Raw genomic sequence first — 6,000 nt, 5'->3', positions numbered from 1 at the left:
TTGGGGGGTCTCTGGTCCACTCACCTGCCTACTGAGAAACAGATGCTGAAGGAGGCTAAGGCCGGACCTTGGGCTTGGGGTACCCTGAGGCCGGAGACTGGCTGCTGACAGCCTCCATGTCTCCACTAGTGACCATCCCAGGAGTGGGCAGGGCAGGGATGGAGCTGCTTTCGGACGCCCTGAGCAGCCCTGTGGTGGTGGTGGTAGTGGTGGGTGCTGTGATCCTGGTGCCTAGCACACCCCTGGGGACACCCATCTCTTGGTGTCACCTGGAGGCGTTACATGAAGATGCGGGGAAAGGTCTGTTTCTGCACACTTTCCAGGAGGAGCTCCTCCCTGGGGCGGAAGCCTCCACCCACCAGTGCAGGAACCAGAGGAAGCAGCCCAGGAAGCCATCAGATCTCCTTCCCCGTCTGGGAATTCTGACCTGAAAGTCAGGTTCAGTCACAGCATCACTGGCCTCTGCAGGCAGCGTGCCGTGCCCCCAGGGGTGCTAGCAGATTACCCCCTGCCCTCCCTGACCCATTTTCCGCTCAGGGAGAGGGACCAATGATGTGGGACTAAAGTCTTAGCAGCTCCCGCACTGAGCTTCCTCCAGCCCCGGCTTCTCAGCTGCCATTTCAGTAAGTGATGTTCCCCTTCCATGGGGAGGAGAAAGAGTGGCGTTCAGGAAACTCATGCTCCAGGGGCCCAGCAAACAGCTCCTGGTTGATTGGGCCCTGATGGAAAGACATTTTAGTTCTCTGCCCTCCACCTTGCTTCTTGTTTTAGGAAGAGTTAAGTGGAAAGTGTGTGGATTTCCACCAAAACATCTACAAGAGCCACCAGACTGGACCCCCCTTCCCCTCCCACTGGCCTCCTGCACGGTGCAAGCTCAGAAACAGCCACCATAACAGAGAAGCCTGGCCGCCCCTGGATTCTGAGGCTGCTGGACTTGCACTGGGGCCTGGTGACACTGTATTATCCTTCATGGATTCTGAAGGCCACTTTAGGTCCTTGGGGCTCAGGGATCCTCCTTCCCCCTGGCTATGCAGGACCACGAAGAGAGGTCCCGAAGGACGCTGGGGACTCGGGACCCCTCCTGCACCCCACGCCTCTCTCTGGTGTAATAGGTCATGACAAGTGTTCACCGTCCACCCTGTCTTCCCCTCGTGGCCAAGGCTGGGTCCAAGTCCACTGGGCTCTTTCCTGCGCCCCGAGTGGAGCCTTGATGCCCGGCTGTATCACATCAGTAGTTGTCGAACAAATGATAGAACAGATGGAGTGGCTGAATTTCTCGGAGCCCAAGTCCTTAGTCTGTGGACCAAGGGTAAAGCTGGCCCTGGCTAGGGCGTGCAATGAGCCACAGGGACCACCCAACCACTCCCCTCGCAGAGCCCTGGGCCCACCAGTCTGCCTGAGCCCAGGCTGTTGGGCCAAGGTCCCCTGTCCCCCTGCCCTGGCGAGGGGCAGGCTGTGCTTGCTGAATTCCCCTGGATGCAGCCTAACAAGCATTTTGGGGAATGGAGAGGAGGCTCTCTTAGAGCCCACCTCACTTCCACCCCACGGTAGCCCCCAAACCAGAGAACTTGTTTTAAGGCACTGTGTTTGTCCTCGGAATGGTGTGGGCTGCAGGGACGCAGGGAGGTCTTAGGGGAGAAGGTGCATATTTGCGCATCGCTGCCCCAGAAGGGTGTTACCTCGAGCCAGTTCTAGAAGTCTCCTCATGGTGGTGCTCTCGGGACAGGACTCGCGCATCCAGGCCCTGCGTGGCTTCTGCTTTTTAAGCTTTCAGAATAAATTAGCCTTAGGTGGATACCTCCGCTGTGCTGCCGCGGAAAGAAGCAGAATTCCAGCAGAATCTGGTGTATTTATAGATGTAGGTCCAAAAAACTGTTTTGTTTCAGCCTGTCCTCCCCTGGCCTCAGGAATGTCACGTAAGGTGATTCGGACACTCAGTGGACACATCGACACAAGACTTATTTTACAGCTGGTTCTGCACACCTGTCTTTGTGCCGTGAGCCACAGGGTGGGGGGTGGGGGCAGCCCCACCCTGCAAACTGCGGCCACAGATCTTTGCCTTCACTGGTGCCCTGTGACCCCTGCCAAATGGGTCCTCTTGGGGTGCTCCAATGGGCTGGTGAGTCCGCAAAGAAACCTCAGTGATCATGAAGAATTGTAAGCATAAGAGGCCTACATGGGCGGCATGCACCGAGTGAGGTTAGAGACCCGGCCACCTAGGGCCACGATGTAGGACCACACCCTTGGGGGCTCGGCCAACAGGCAGGGGAGCAGAGGACAGCGTGGCCTGGGGTGGGGGCAGGGGGCATGGTTCCTGGCTTGCCATCAGTGTCAGGGCACACACACAGTCAGAGGCCTCTAAGGGTCTCAGGCAGGTCTGGATCCCAGAAGCAAGGCTTACACCGCACCCCCTCAGGTGTGGAGTGTTCAGGAAAGCCGCCATGACCTGACACCATTCAATGGCACAGAGTTGGGGTGTTGTGTGACATTGGGTGACCAGCATGTCAGATTTGACAGGCCTGGGAGCTCAGCAATCCAGCCACCTCCCCCATCCCGGGTTCCTCTATCCTGGGCTCCTCCATCCCGCCTGCTCCTACTGCCCCATGCACATAGCTGTCCCCAGGCAGGCTCTGGCCAGCCTCAGTGAGCTCACCCCAAGGAGGGAGCATGGAGAGAAGCAGGCAGAGGAGACCAGGAGGCGGGTGTGATCATGCCCACCCCAGACACAACCCCTGCGGTGAGGCTGGACCTGCGTGTGAGACCCACCCACCCCGCCCCTGTGTGACTTTGCTGTCACTCAGCTCACGGCTCAAAGCCCCCTCCATCAGAGAGGCGCACGCCAGGGGCAGCCCGGCTCCAGCCTCGAGTGTGTGCACCAGCCTGGAGCTTGCCTCTTGCTCGTACTGAGTGGGCTGTCACAGACGGTTTCTCAAACAAGCTGGCCTCTTGTTCAGCTGAGGCTCACAGGCTTCGCCGAGGCCCAGTCTCACTGCACAGCCTTATGAGTGCAAGGAAAGGGGATGGTGGAGCAGAGAAAGACAGAGCAAGCGATCTTGTGCGGTAGTGAGTTCCCTGTTAGGAGAGGTGTGCGAGTAGCAGGCAGATGACCCCTGTGAAGAGGTTTCTACACTGAGACACTATTGGGATCCTCCCTCTGAATTCATCTCCCAGGATGATTTCCAGGTGTGGCTTCAAGCCTGCTTTCTGCAGCCACTGGCCACGGGGTTGGCCTCACCCGGGCTGAGAGCAAATGGCCCATGTGCCCAGGAAGCGGAGAGGAGCCTGGGCCCATGCTGCTGCATCAGAGAGCTGATGTGGATGCAGTGGGGGTTGTGGGCTGGGCAATGTCCCCCAAGATGTCAGGTCCTAATCCCTGAAAACATACAGCTGTGACCTTGGCTGGGAAAGGGCGTTTGTAGATGTGGTTTGTTAGGGATACTGAGATTACCCAGGATTACCCGAGCAGGCCCTAAATGCAATTATACATGCGTGCTAGTAAGTGGGAGACAGAGGGAGATCGGACACATGGACACACGCACGCTCACGGGGAGGAGGCTGCGTGAAGATGGAGCCAGGCCCAGGGGCGGCTGCAGCCCCTAGAATCTGGAAGAGGCAGCAAGGCCCCTCCCCGAGAGTACCTCACCCCCACCCCGGGGGCACCGGCCCTACTGACACCTGACTCCCACCCAGGGCTGTGGACTTCGGACTTCTGGCCCCCAGGACTATGAGAGAATACATTTCTGTTGTACGTGGTGATAGATGAGTGTGGGTGAGGGCCCTGTGGCCAGCTTGGTCCCTGGGGCCCCAAAGGCTCAGAGCGTCTGCAGAGGGGCCCAGCAGAAGGGTGCCGGGTCTGCACGCTCCTCAGTCGTGTCTGGGGTCTGGGGTCTGGGGCTCCCCCAGGAATGTCGATGGGGAGGGCTGTCCTCCCCCTCGCGGACACATAGCCACGGTAGCAGAGCCTGGGGGGCAGGTGGGCAGGGAGAAAAGCAAAGTTTGCGTCTTGCCCATCTCCTTCAAAATCTTTCTCAAACTTCTGTTATCTGTAGATGCCAGAGGAGATGCTTTCTGCAGCCTCAGTAATAAGATGTGGAGTGGGGGTGCCTAGGTGGCTTGGTTGGTTGAGCGTCCACCTTCGACTCGGGTCATGATCCCAGGGTCCTGGGATTGAGCCCAGAGTAGGGCTCCCTGCTCTGTGGGGAGTCTGCTTCTCCCTCTCTCCCTCCTGCCACTTGGGCAGTCTCTCTCTCTCTCTCTCTCTCTCTCAAATACATAAATAAAACAAAAAATTAGATGTGGCATGGTAGGAGAGTACCTCGGGATGCAGGCGCTTTGATTTGTGTGGTCTTCCCCAGGCCGAGCCTCCACGTCCCACCGGAGCAGCTCTGGAGAAGCCCAGGCTTGTGTGCAGATGATGATGGATGGGAAGGGCAATGATGCCATTTTAAATTTACCCCTCCGTTGGGGCAATATTTCATCTCCTCTGGGACCTGCTGAAGAGCTCTCTAGTTTGGGAGGACAGATCGGAGCCATGGGTGCAGCAGAGTGCTGACTGCCTCTCTCCACTCGGTGCTGAGCCTTGGGCCAGAGGCTGGGGGTGGAGGGCTGGGATGGGGTGCTTTTATCCCCTTCCAGTCTGCAAACTGATAATAATCTCACTGACTGAGATTCGAGGGGGCAGGCGAGTATGAGGCGGATGGTCCCTGCTCACAGGGACACAGGAAGAGAGAGAAGGCTTGAATCTCATTGGGGCACACCAGCAGCACGTGCTCCACTAGACTCCAAATGCAGTGCTTTCTTTCTGATTGCAAGCTGCCTGTCCACTCACAGTGGGGCCACGCCAGGGCCACAGAGCAGAGGGGGCAGTGAGACAGTCGTCACCTCACCAACAATCCCTTAACTTGAATGCCCCTGATGCATTGGACATTGCAGCCGCGCACACACGTGTGTCTGTAGGCCTGTGCAGGATGAGATGAGTCTGGGGAAAACAGGGGAAGGGTATGTTAGACTGGCACCAAGGGGCACCAGGGGGACGAGATGGGGTGGGTGGGCAATGAGGGGGCCTATGGCAGCAGGCATAGTGTGCAAGGGACGTGTACGGGGCATCAATCTGTGTGCATGTGGGACATACGTGTGGGTGTGGGGGCACCATGTGTGATTGTGGGTGGGTGCTATGGGTTTGTGCTCCTGTAATGGGAGGTGTGAAGAAGGGTGAGAGTGTATGGGAAGAGGTGTGCATATGGGTGTGGGCATAGGTGTGAGTAGGCACTTATTTGAGTGTGGGGGGCATAAGGGGGATGGGAGTGTGTGCATGTGTATAGGTATGCACGCATGTTGTATGTGTGGGTATGTGCGTGTGTGTGAGGGGTTGGGGATGCATGTGTGCATGTGTGTTGTGTGTGGGGTGGATGCAAGTGGGACTGTGGGTGTATGTGAGGGGGTTGGAGGTGTGTGTATGCATGTGTGTTGTGTGTGTATGTGTGTTAGGGGGGTTGGGGTACATGTGCCTGTGGGGATGTGTGTGTGCATGCGTGCACATATGTAAAGAGGTTGGAGGTGTGGGTGTGCATGTGGGTGTGGATGGAAGTGGGTGTGGATGTGGGGTGTGTGTAAGGGGGTGGGAGGGAGTGTGTCCATGGGGATGTGGGGTGTATGGGAACGGGGTGGGGGGTGTGTGTGCCCGTGGGGATGTATGTGGGGGTGTGGGGGGGTGTGAGCGGAGTGGGGGTGCGTGTGCGCCCGTGGGGATGTGTGTGGGGTATGGGGTGTGTGTGAACAGGGTGGGGGTGCGAGTCCGCCCGTGGGGTGTGTGGGGGTGTGGACATGGGCGTGCCTGTGCCCCAGCCTGGGGCTGCCCCGGGGAGAAAAGGGAGGGGCCGTGGCGGAGGGTCAGCGGTGGGGTCTCGGGGCGGCGGGTTTCCAGATGGCCTGTATTATCTCCTTTACATCATCACGTATTTTTCACATTTTCAACTTCTCTGTGTTGAGCATGTATTATTT

This window comes from Canis lupus, chromosome 3 (assembly GCF_003254725.2).
Source record: "Canis lupus dingo isolate Sandy chromosome 3, ASM325472v2, whole genome shotgun sequence".
Taxonomy (NCBI): Eukaryota; Metazoa; Chordata; class Mammalia; order Carnivora; family Canidae; genus Canis; species Canis lupus.
Note: the sequence above shows the minus strand (reverse complement) of the source record.